The sequence below is a fragment of the Solanum lycopersicum genome, chromosome 12, assembly GCF_036512215.1.
Source record: "Solanum lycopersicum chromosome 12, SLM_r2.1".
Classification (NCBI taxonomy): Eukaryota; Viridiplantae; Streptophyta; class Magnoliopsida; order Solanales; family Solanaceae; genus Solanum; species Solanum lycopersicum.
The window spans coordinates 32,215,150-32,221,714 of NC_090811.1; the positions used below are offsets into that span (position 1 = coordinate 32,215,150).

Consider the following 6,565-nt stretch of genomic DNA (forward strand, 5'->3'; position numbering starts at 1 on the left):
AGGCATGGTTTTATCCTTCTATAAATAGAGCATTCTTGCTCATTTGTAGAACACACCAAGTTAGAGAGAAAAATCATTTTGAGAGCAAAATGAGGTCTTCCATAGACTATATAAAAAAATAGTCTGTGAAGAAAAATAGAGTGTGAACGATATTTTAATAAGACGGAAACCAAAAAAGTGTTGTTCCTTTTGACTGTGTAGTAGTCACTTTGAGTATTGTATTCGTGACTACACAGTGTAAAATTTCTTAGTATAGTAATATTAATTGCTCCTCTTGGTCCATGATTTTTTCCCTTATTAAGAAGGATTTCCACGTAAAATTCTTGGTGTCATTATTTTACTATTTTATTTCCATTACTTTTACCATATATATTTTTGTGCTTGTCCGCATTTTCCCAACATCTTTCAGGTGGAGCAATCTCGCACCTCAAGCGTCCTTGCTCCAAGATTTGACGGCTCAATTTTTTTTCCGTTCAAGTTTCTTGAAGAAATCAATGATGCGAAAAGCATCAAAGGATATTCCTTATCTCTTGGGATGTTTTGGATTTCGAATTGAAATCCCAAAAAAATTTCTCCCTCCCGTTTCCGATCATTTTTTCCCTCATTCTCATCTATAAATACTGCTCTTCTTCTCTATTGTTGGGGTTTTTTTTTTCTGAAAACTTTTTTTAGTGACATTCAGAAATTAGCTACAATACTACATAGAAATATACATAGAAAATACATAAATTTTGAGGTAAAAAGGACCCGAATCAGACAAGTTATATAAAGGATACTCAACTTCCTCTCTCTGTTTTCGTGGTTTCATTTTGGTGGAAGAATCGTCTTCGTGTTAAGCTCGTCGTCTCGGGTCGCTGCCCACAACAAGGTAAATTATTCTTTTAACACTCTTAGTTCTTTCGCTTTTGATGTAGGTTAGATAATGGCGTTGTGTTTTGATCCGCATTAAAATACTCTTGTTGGGTGTATTCAAGTCTAAGAGTCCTTTTTGTTTTGTTTTTTTTATTTTATAAGTGTTGTTGTGCTCTCACCTTGTTTAGTTAGCATCTAAAGAGACTTGAGTTGTCGATTTTGTATTTTATGAGTTCGAAATGCTGTTTGTTCACTGTGGGGTTTGTTCATGAAACTTTTTAGTATTGTTACGTTGCAAATATTTTCAAACTGATAGCTTTAGGTCTCTACGGTTAAATCGGGTATCGTTTATGGCGTAAAATGTGAAGCGTGCAACATACTCTCTCTCTCTATTACTCTATACTTTGAAATCTTTGTTATTTGTTGATCATTGGTTCATAATGTGAGCCTTCTTTTGCTTGCATATGCTTTTTCCCTTTTGAGCTTTTACTATAACTACATATGTTTTTCCTAGGAATTTGCTTGTGGTAGGATTCTTAGAACTTTGTCATTTTTTATATCGTATTAAATCTCCTCCCGTTCATCTTTGGTCACAAGATAAGTAGTAAAGGTTTTTCTTGCTAATAATAGATATATTGTCTTTCTGAAGTGCACAAGTTATCGAGAATAGCAATAGTTTGGAGCTTTTTAAAAAAAAGCATGGTGACGAAGTTGTTTCATGTCCTTTTATAAAAATTCTTTTTTTTTCTATATATCGACATGGTCCGTTTTGACATTGTTTAATGGTCAAAAGATCTGAAAATTTTAGTCATGGATACGGTCATCCCTTGCACCTTCGTGTCCATTTTAGGATAGATCGTTTCTTCATAATCCATGTCGAAAATAGATTCCTTTCTTCTTCTTTTTTTATGGCTTAAGTTGGCAATGTTCTCTTGGTGCCTCTCTGTGTACCCCTTTTAATTGGTCATTATAAGTTTCTATCTTTCGTTCTTCGAACATCATTTGGTGTCTTAAGCTCTTGAATTTCATGGATTGTTTTGACATAGGTAGTTTGTTCAATTCCTAGTTGGATGAAAAAAAATGTTTTAGCATAGTTTGATAAATCTTGATGTTAAAATCTATAACACCACTCGATGATTTCTTGTGGTGTAGCGATGCTAATATATATATATATATATATATATATATATATATATATATATATATATATATATGAGTCTCCCTTCTTTAGAAATGGGACTTGGTATGTATGAACATGGCAATAACATGTTTTACAATTAGCTATGTGAAGTGTACTACAAACTTGGCTTTATTTTATTGGACGTCATTTTTTTGTTATTTTCCACTTGACACGCGTATTTGCACTCAAAACAACTCACCAGCTAACATGGATCTTTGAAGTTCACTTTCTTTTTCACTTACTCTTTCAAATTAAAGTTTGTTAATTGTATTTGCTGGCAAGTGTTTCTCACTTTTTTCTTCCTTAATTTTTTGCTTCAATTTTATCTTGTGCAATTAGTTAATTTTTTAGAGAATATAATGAGATGAAGTTGACAGATGTGACCATTTCTATTTCTCGTGATCCATTTGTAGAAAGGAAAATTGGATGAAAATGACTGTAAACAAAATAATACTTAGCAACCATCCAAACAAGTTGTTGATGAAGATGGAGATACCGTTGTTCAAATTTCGACATACAATCATCATCTGAAACAAATTTTGGTATTTATTCTTTTACATTATTGTTCTCTATTGTACTTTCTCTATAAAAATATAGGAACGTCAATATTATTTTCTGATTTGTTCATGCATCTTCAGAATAAATACTCAAGTTACCTTAGTGCACCAAGGGTGTTTGATAATATGCCTACATAAAAATGGATCTTTAATTGAGCACTAAAGATGGTCAAGTTGTCAACTAATAATTAATTTTCCCTTCCTCGCTTCTTAATGAAGTTTTTTTGTACTGTTGAAACCTTTTAGTCAAATGTCTGTCTTGTGTCATGAAAAATGGTGAGATGGTTTAAAGTTTGAAACTTAATTCTTTATTTGCAACGTCATACCGTGTAATCGGAACCTCATCTTTTACCTTCTCAAGGTAGGAATAAGGTCTACGTACGCTCTACCCTCTTAGAGCCTATTTATGAGACCACACTGATTTTATTCCCCTATCTCTAAAGGGGCTTATGCACTCCACTCGCTGTCTACTAAACGAGCGTTAGAGCGAGTATTATTGCTGGCTATGTTGCTGTTTGGCTAATGAAAACATTGAATGCTGGTAATACCAATGGATGGCTTTCCATTTCGTTGAGAGTTTCTTGTTTTGGCCCTGGAATTTCATTTCTTATACTAACTGTTCTTAATTTCGTCTTATGGGGAAGTCATAGCACTGATGCAATTCCTTTCACTACATACATTATTCTGTTGTTGTTGTGGTTTTGCATTTCCATGCCTCTTACACTCATAGGTGGATTCATCGCTACAAAGGCTCCACACCTTGAGAATACCCTTGTCGTAGCAATCAAATTCCTCGTGAAATCCCATCAAATAGATTTCCTACTTGGGTGTTGGTAACTGGAGCAGGAACTCTGCCATTTGGAACTCTGTTTATTGAACTCTTTTTCATCATGTCTAGCATATGGCTCGGACGTGTTTAGTATGTTTTCGGGTTTCTGTTGGTAGTATTGATACTTGTTGTGGTTGTTTGTGCTGAAGTGTCTTTGGTCCTGACTTATTTGCATCTTTGTATGGAAGATTGGAGATGGTGGTGGAAATCATTCTTCGCGTCTGGCTCAGTTGCAATCTACATATTCTTCTACTCCGTCAACTATCTTGTTTTTGATCTCAAGAGCCTCAGTGGACCTGTTTCGGCTATGCTATACTTAGGCTACTCACTTTTAATGGCGCTTGCTGTTATGCTAGCAACTGGTGCTATAGGGTTCTTGACGTCTTTTTCTTTGTGCATCGTCTCTTCTCTTCCGTTAAAATAAATTGAAGAAAGTGACCTGTTTGAGTTCCATTTTTCATGCTATTGATGATTAACATGAAGTTCAGGTGGACACTAATGTTAACCACTTGCAAGTATTGCTAGCTTTTATGGTAGACTACTTTATTTCAAATTTGTTGTCATGTTGTTTCATAGATTTTAAAGGAAATAAGATTAGTTACTGAGAAATTATGAATGTGTGTGTAGTGTAAGTTTAGTTCTAGCTCTAGGAATTTGCAAGCACAACATATGACTTCTCAGTTAAACAGAAAAACAATGTGTAAATAGACTTCCATTGCTGTGTGAAGTCACAAACTTGGAAATACATTAACCAAAGAGCAAAGGGAAGCTAGAGTTTTATAGTATCACAAACACACACCAAAGATAAGGATTTCCCTGATTGTAATTTATATGAATGTCATCAACATTGCTCATATTAAAATGTCAAAAGTCCAAGTCTAAATTTCATCACCTGCTTCTGTAAGACATACTTTGAGCTGATAATTCGAGAGTATGGTTATTAATTCATGGTGTATAGATTAGTTTTACTTTACAAGGTCTTGAAGCTTGAATTAGGTTTTTTGAATTTACTTATGAAAGACGTATGAGTGTTAATTTTAAGTACTATAGATTTGACTTAATGATATTTTCATATTTTTAGTTATATTTTTTATTCTTCTATTTTACTTGTGAGTTACATTTTTCGGGGCTATTTGAGTGACCCATAATTTTTTGGTCGAATGCCACTTAACCATAAGGAGAGAGACATCAACCACTTGACTCTAATGAGATGAATTTCACAGAAAAAGTAGTTCAAAAGAAGCCACAAATTTAAATAGAAAGAACAATCAGTGTCAATTAGAGACAATTTTGTTGAATTCTTCCTTTCGAAACTTACCATCATATGAATTATGTTAGTATGAATCTATGTATTTGTCAAACTTCTGATGGAGGCATATAGTATCTCTCATATAATTTGCTAATAACTTTTGGAACTATCGAGATTGTTCTTTGAAAATGGATTATTGCAAGTTTTCTTATATAATCTATAATAAATCTGCTCAAGAGGAGGAAAGCCAGAATATTTTACATTATAATTGACTCTGCCAAATCTTAGGTTGTGGTGATCTCACCCCATGATGATGTTGTGGATGCGGGACATTAGTTGTATTGTTGTGAGCAGGTACATAAAGATCGTCTTTATCTGTAATCTTCTGAAAAATATTGTAGATCTCATTATTTTTCTTGCTTTCCATATTAATGATGAATAACAGAAAGGAAAAGAAAATTAGAAACAGGATAATCTTGCAAGAAATACCAGTGAGTTATGGTTCTATATAGAGACCCGAATTCATAGCTACTTGCGTACCTTAAAGAAAAAAAATGTATCGATATTAGATGGTTCAGTTCTTGAATCTATCACTTTTTAACTTGCGTATATTTTTATTATTTGCAACCACCTCCTTTTTTATCTGGCAATTTAGCTTCTCTGCAATATCAACACCTACTATATTTTAGTAAATATTTCAAGTCTTTTTTTATACATTATCTTTTTTTTCATTTGCCTTTTCAATTTATTTTAGTGCCTAATGATGATACAGGCAAACCGTGCAAGATTACTTTCCTTCTTGGATTATAAGGTTTGAATAACCCACATTGTGAGAGAAGTTGAAAAACATGTATCAAGTAAATTCACCCTTTTATTTATAACATTTCAGTTATGTATTCACGCTTTCGACATACATTTATTATTTAGACTCGGGGTTGCTAGAGTTTTCCTACTACCTTTCACTCGGGGGAGATACTACTATTTTTATGCTAAATATTGATTTTGACATCTTATTTGTTGAACTGTAAAACTCCACAAGAGAAAAACATTTGAGATGGATGGTCAGATGGTAGTAGTTGGTGTTGTTGGGTTTGTCATGACATTATCTAAGGAAGAGACCATTATGAAGTACTGCTACAAATAAGAAGCTAATGAAAACTAAGGAAATTCATGCACAGTTGTAGAAACCAAACAAGTATGTTTGTGTCAACCATGTGTTAACTCTCACATGTATCAAATTTGAATGTTATCCCTTATATTTCGGGGTACCATGGCTTGAATAAGCTTTAGCTATATATAAAAAATGTATTTCAATAATCATGTGTTTCTCTGAAATCTTATTTACACCAACATTCATATTATCAGTTAATTATATAATAAGAGGTGATGTATGAATTAGTTTTTAATTGATGTTTGCACCTCTTAGAGTTAATTGAGCATTGTAAGGATAATTTTACTGATACTTGTATGTCATCTTCTTTTGTTGAGAAACATGTATGTGTTCTTTCAAATTCACTGATATTGATTATTTATGAAGTGAATTTATTGATGATATAGGACTCGAGAATGTTAATAAGATAGCAATATATCACCTACAAGACATTTACTGGTCTCTCTGTCTATAATGTTTATAGACATGAAATGGTTGTATGCACTTATCATCACTTATCCAATCATGTATTTGTGTATTATCACTTACCCAATCATGTATTTGTGATACGTAGCCTATTTTAAATAAAATGATAATTATTATTTAAAGGTATATGAACTTACGTTTTCGTACAGGTATATGACAATGTCATGTTCTACCCATATAGTTAAATTGATTCGGTTGTATTGTTGCGATGAAATAGGCGACACTAAAACCAACATAAAATTAATTTGGTTGTGTTGTTACG

The 6,565-nt window shown here is 32.9% G+C and overlaps 1 long non-coding RNA gene across 2 annotated transcripts; it reads left to right on the forward strand.

The window, feature by feature from the left end:
- The first annotated feature begins 397 nt into the window (after window positions 1–397).
- Window positions 398–5,680, forward strand: LOC104645153 (uncharacterized). 2 transcript variants are annotated; one of them, XR_739022.4, is made up of 4 exons: window positions 401–868; window positions 2,446–2,574; window positions 4,956–5,021; window positions 5,440–5,680. It is a non-coding gene; the product is annotated as an uncharacterized lncRNA (long non-coding RNA). The 2 variants fall into 2 exon arrangements; XR_003244713.2 differs by lacking the exons at window positions 4,956–5,021; window positions 5,440–5,680 and adding an exon at window positions 3,607–4,309 and having other exon boundaries at window positions 398–868.
- Window positions 5,681–6,565: the final 885 nt, after the last annotated feature.